This window comes from Pelodiscus sinensis, chromosome 25 (assembly GCF_049634645.1).
Source record: "Pelodiscus sinensis isolate JC-2024 chromosome 25, ASM4963464v1, whole genome shotgun sequence".
In the NCBI taxonomy this organism is placed as follows: Eukaryota; Metazoa; Chordata; order Testudines; family Trionychidae; genus Pelodiscus; species Pelodiscus sinensis.
The window spans coordinates 19129566-19135565 of NC_134735.1; positions in this window are offsets into that span (position 1 = coordinate 19129566).

Here is a 6000-nt window from a genome sequence, read left to right on the forward strand (position 1 = left end):
TACATTAAAAGCAAGAGGAAGACCAAGGACAGGGTAGGCCCACTGCTTAGTGAGGAGGGAGAAGCAGTAACAGGAAACTTGGAAATGGCAGAGATGCTCAATGACTTCTTTGTTTCGGTCTTCACCGAGAAGTCTGGAGGTGTGCCTAACGTAGTGAATACAAGCAGAGAGAGGGTAAGTTTAGAAGATAGGATACACAAAGAACAAGTTAAAAATCACTTAGGAAAGTTAGATGTCAGCAAGTCACCAGCTCCTGATGAAATGCATCCCAGGATACTCAAGGAGCTGATAGAGGAGCTATCTGAGCCTTTAGCTATGATTTTTGAAAAATCATGGCAGACAGGGGAGATTCCAGAAGACTGGAAAAGGGCAAATATTGTGCCCATCTATAAAAAGGGGAATAAGAACAACCCAGGAAACTACAGACCGGTCAGTTTAACGTCTGTCCCAGGGAAGATAATGGAGCAGGTAATTAAGGAAATCATATGCAAACACTTGGAAGGTAATAAAGTGATAGGGAATAGCCAGCATGGGTTTGTGAAGAACAAGTCATGCCAAACTAATCTGATAGCTTTCTTTGATAGGATAACGAGCCTTGTGGATAAGGGAGAAGCGGTGGATGTCATATACCTAGACTTTAGTAAGGCATTTGATACGGTCTCGCATGATATTCTTATTGATAAACTAGGCAACTATAACTTAGATAGGGCCACGATAAGGTGGGTGCATAATTGGTTGGATAACCGTAGTCAGAGAGTTGTTGTTAACGGTCCTAAATCCTGCTGGAAAGGGATAACAAGTGGAGTTCCTCAAGGGTCTGTTTTGGGACCCGTACTGTTCAATATCTTCATCAATGATGTAGATATTGGGATAGAGAGTACGCTTATTAAGTTTGCAGATGATACCAAACTGGGTGGGGTTGCAACTTCTTTGGAGGAGAGGGACATAATTCAAAATGACCTTAGCAAGTTAGGGAAATGGTCAGAGGTAAACAGGATGAGGTTTAATAAAGAGAAATGCAAAGTGCTCCACTTAGGAAGGAACAATCAGTTCCATACATACAAGATGGGAAGCGACTGTCTAGGAAGGAGCATGGTGGAAAGAGATCTAGGGGTCACAGTGGACCACAAGTTGAATATTAGTCAACAGTGTGATGCTGTTGCAAAAAAAGCAAATATGATTCTAGGTTGTATCAACAGGTGTGTTGTAAGCAAAACTCGTGAAGTCATTCTGCCGCTCTACTCTGCACTAGTTAGGCCTCAGCTGGAGTACTGTGTCCAGTTCTGGGCGCCACATTTCAAGAAAGAGGTGGAGAAATTGGAAAGGGTACAGAGAAGAGCGACAAGAATGATTAAAGGTTTAGAGAACATGACCTATGAAGCCAGGCTTCATGAACTGGGCTTGTTTAGTTTGGAAAAAAGAAGATTAAGGGGGGACATGAGAGCGGTTTTCAAATATCTAAAAGGGTGTCACAAGGAGGAAGGAGAAAATTTGTTCCTCTTGGTTTCTGAGGACAGGACAAGGAGTAATGGGCTTAAAGTGCAGCAGGGGAGGTTTAGATTGGACATTAGGAAAAAATTCCTAACCGTCAGGGTGGTCAAATATTGCAATAAATTGCCAAGGGAGGTGGTGGAATCTCCCTCTCTGGAGTTATTTAAGAACAGGTTAGATAGACATCTGTCAGGGATGGTGTAGACTGAGATTGGTCCTGCCTTGAGGGCGGGAGGCTGGACTCGATGACCTCTTGAGGTCCCTTCCAGTCCTATTATTCTATGATTCTGTGATTCAAGCTCTTGCCTTGACCTCCACAAAGGGAGGTGTGGTACCACAGTACCTGTAAGAATTTTAAGTTGCTTTCACTCCTGACGCTAGACACAGAAAGTGAGGGGGGATTTTTAGGAAACAATGTGGGGGAGAGGAAAGCAACTTTTCCTCCCTGCCCCCAGTCATGTTACTGGATGTTGAGGGGAGCAGCCAGATCACTGCTGCACCCATGTGGGGGTGTTGGCCCCAAAAGTGGCACAAAGGGGGGCCACGTGAGGTGTCCAGTAGAAGCCTACTTTCTTCTGATTCCATATATGCTATTCATGTGATTGTATAATGTTGGTATGTGAAGTTATAAGCATGTATTTTGTGTGGATACCAAATGTTTCTCTGTATGTGGTTGAACTATGGGCAAAGCAGCTCAGCCTATGGATATGCTAACGAGTAAAGCTCTGGAACAATAGCCCTCTTTAGGTCAAGGACACACCTCAAGAGTGGTGACTCATACCTAGAGGCTACCAGCAGGGAACACAGGGATAAGCCATGGGCCAGGTGACCTGCTGTAGCCAGGAAGAGACCAGGAAGGAGGGATAAATAGGCCATGTGGTCGACTCCATCTTGGTACTCAGCTCAGCACTTCATCCCAGAGGCAGCAGTGCAGGGATCGAAGAGCCAGGAAGAACTGTGAGCCCATCCTGACCCTAGGATGCGCAACAAGGACTTGTAAGCCAGCAGCTGTAACATCTCTGCTAGAGGCTGCATCGAGAACCGGGAAATTTGATGCATGTAATGTACTATCCTTTAACAACCTTACTCTCATGCTTTTCTTTATTGTAATAATAAACCTTTAGATGTTAGATGCTAAATGATTGGCTCAGCATGATTTGTGGGTAAGGTCCAGAGGGTAAATTGACCAGGGATCTGTGGCTGGTTTCTTGGAACCGGACAGTACTTGTTCGGGGTAGGTGGGATTGGGTGCTAAGACCCCCCCCACCGGTGTATGAGGCCCGGGGCCATCTGGGGCATGGATATTGCTGGGGTTTCGGAAGGGTTTTGCTCGTGAGGCTTCAGGCAGGCAGCTGAAGCACTCTGTGAGACTGGTTTGTGGCCTGTTTGGAGAGGTAACCAGTCTGGGGACTGTAAGGAGCCCCGAAGTTGAGCAATTCGCCCTGAGCGGAAGCCCTCAGCTGTGCCCAGACACAGTCCGGTCTGTCACAGCCCCAGCCAAGCCGTTTGCTGCGCCATGAGGAGAACCGTCCTGTGCTGGGCACCTGAGCAGTGAAGAGAAGTTCAGCGCCCAGACTGCCTGGGAGGGCAGCACAAGGAGTCATCGTCTCCAGGAGAGGCAGTGGTCTCATCACACCATCAGCCCCAGGGTTCTCCTGGCTTTGCAGGCGTCATGGAGACGGGGAGTGCTACGGAGGGAAGGGATGATGAGGCAGCTCAATGGATGTTTTCGGGGAGTTCGTTCAGAGCAGCGAGGCAGAAAGCACGGAGCCCTGGAGGGGCAGGGCGTCTTGAAACCCCCTGAAATCTTCAAGTCTGAGCTGTGAGGGGAGCACGTCACCCTGGACCATTCCTCACAGGTGTCTGCCCAGCCTCTTTTTAAACGCCTCCAGCGACAGCGATTCCACAGCCTCCTTTGGGAGCCTCTTCCAGAGCTTAACTGCCCTTAGGGACAGAAAGTTCCCCTAAATCTCCCTCGGTGCAGGTAAAGTCCCTCACACATTGTCCAACTTCAGTGGACATAGAGAGAAGTGATCATCAGCCCCTTTAGAAGAGCCCGTAACACACGTGAAGGCCTGTTATCGGCCCTCCCTACCTTTTCTTTTCTCAAGACTGTCTATGGCGTTCTCATGGGTCAGGTATTTTACACCTTTTATCATTTTTGTGACTCTCCCCTGGACTCGCTCCACCTGGCCCACATCTTCCCTACAGTGTGGCAGCCAGAACCCAACAGAGTCCGTCAGCTGAGACTGGTGGAGGAGGACAGGCACCGCCCAGATCTGACAAGCCAGAGCCCTGTTTAGACAAACCCTTTTTTGCAGCTGTATTACCTTGTTGACTCATATGCCCATTTGTGATCTTGGATAACCCCCAGATCGTGTTCAGCAGCACTGTCCCCAGCCCATGGGCCATCCTCAGCTGGAGCAATTGCACAATCTGGCCTGGGACTTCCTGTCCATTACTGCCCCATGCCCTGCTCTTTCCCACCATCACCCCGCCCTCTCCCTGCGTGGCATCTTGTACCCTAGGATGCAGCTTTGGGGATCACTGGGGGGCTGGCACCACATGGAGGCAGCAGTCATGCCCCCTCTATTCTCTGTGTGGCAGGAGCCATGGCGGAGTCAGACAGCACTGGACAAATGCACTTGCTCTGTTGTGCTCTGCTTCCCCATGGCTCCTACTGATGTGGGGAGTGTGTGTGGGGCCCGACTGCTGCCTCTGCACAGCACCAGGCCCCCCAGTGACCTCCAAAGCCACGTCCTCCCTCTTCCCAAGCAGAGAGATCCGATCCCAGACAGGAGATGCCACAGCTGAGGATGGCACAACTATGAGGAGCTGCCGGTGTGGGATGCTGGCTCCTGGGAACTTCTTCAGAGGGGTATCCCAAGCTCTGCTACCACTAGCAAGCTTGAAGAAAACCCAATAATCTCTGATAGCTGACCTCTCAGTCTTAGTCATGCACTCACCCACCTCCTATTACTTTCCAGGACACAAGAATCAGATCCTAGTCTTTAAAAGGGTGTTCTTATTAACAAAACAAAAAGATATTCTTGATAAAGGATACTTCATTGCTAGGTGTTATAGAGCAGCTGAGAAAAGAATAGATTAAAACACAGAGAATTGCTTCCCTGGGATTCAGTTTTAGTTACAGCGTAAGGGGGGGTTAACTAAACACCAAAACAAAGAAAATTGTGTAGAACTATAAACATTCCCTATCTACTCACATGTTTGTACTTCCAAAGTCTAGTCCATTTCTAGGCATGGGTATTCATCTCCCTTCCCCCCAGTTCTTGGTTTGAATGCCCAAAGGAAAAGCAGCAGGCAGATTCCCTTTCAAGCCAACTCTAACACGGTCTTCCCATTGGTTCTCCTGGCTACCTGCCAACACTTCCTGGTCACCCACTTTCCAGGGTGAACCCTTTAGTTACTGAATGCTGAACTGTTTCTTCAGACAACGAGGGTGAGAAAGGCCAATCTGTACCTCTCTCCTTCACTCTCTTACCAAAACATTGCTTCTCTTTTGAAGCTGTAATATTTTACTAGAAGACTTACTTGGCCTTGCTCGGGTCCTTCAGGGCAGGGGGCTGGCGGTGTGGGGAGTGCAGGAGTCAGAGCTAAGTGGGATGGGCCCTGCCAGCAAGGAGGAGACAGGAAGCCTGCACCTCGTACTCCTGCGAAAAGCCTGCCTGGGGGAAACTCAGCTCTGGAGGGAAGAAGGAAGCCACAGGCTGGCGCACACAGGGCTCTGTGGGCTTGTCGGAGGCTGTGGGTGTCAGGCTGTGAGCCCAGCAGCAGAGCATTTAAGGCACCCAGAGTTCCAGGGCAGACGATGACACAACACCTCACTCCCAGAACATGCACCTCAGTCTGTAGAGCGGTGCCGGTAAGGTTCAGGGAGGTGTCACAGGCCGAGGGAGCGAGCTGCAGTGGCTGGAGGCTGACCCTGGAGGTGCTCCCTGTGGCAATAAGAGGCCAGGCTGATTATGGAACCTGGTGGGAGGGAGGGCAAGGGCATGGCAGGTAGCACTGGCATGAAATGCCCAAGCCAGGCAACGCTCCTCAGCCTGGTCCATCCTGCCAGGCCGGAGCCATTCCCTCCCATAGGCTGTGTGAACCACGGCAGCCAGCCACTCCCAGCAACTCAGCCCTGGCTCCTCGTGGTCTCCTGGATGCTTTATTCCCACTGTTCAATCCCAGGGCGCATCCCAGGGGAACGCCCCCAGGAGGCCTCCCATGCGGTCCCGGTAGATCCCGTCGAAGGCCTTGCTCTGCGCCGCTGTGAAATGGTTCTTCCAGTCCCCACAGATGCCTGTGGAAGGCGAGTGGCACTGCTCAGGATTCGCACCATGGCCATCGCGGGGACTGGGACTCGCCTCCCACCCTGCAGATCGCGGGGCGCTTGCTGCTGCAAGGGGGGTTGAGCCCACCCTGCTCCCAGTGCACAATCCTGGCTCTGCCCCCGGCTCATCCCCCACAAGGGCTCGATGGGATCTGTGAAGCTCCCCAATG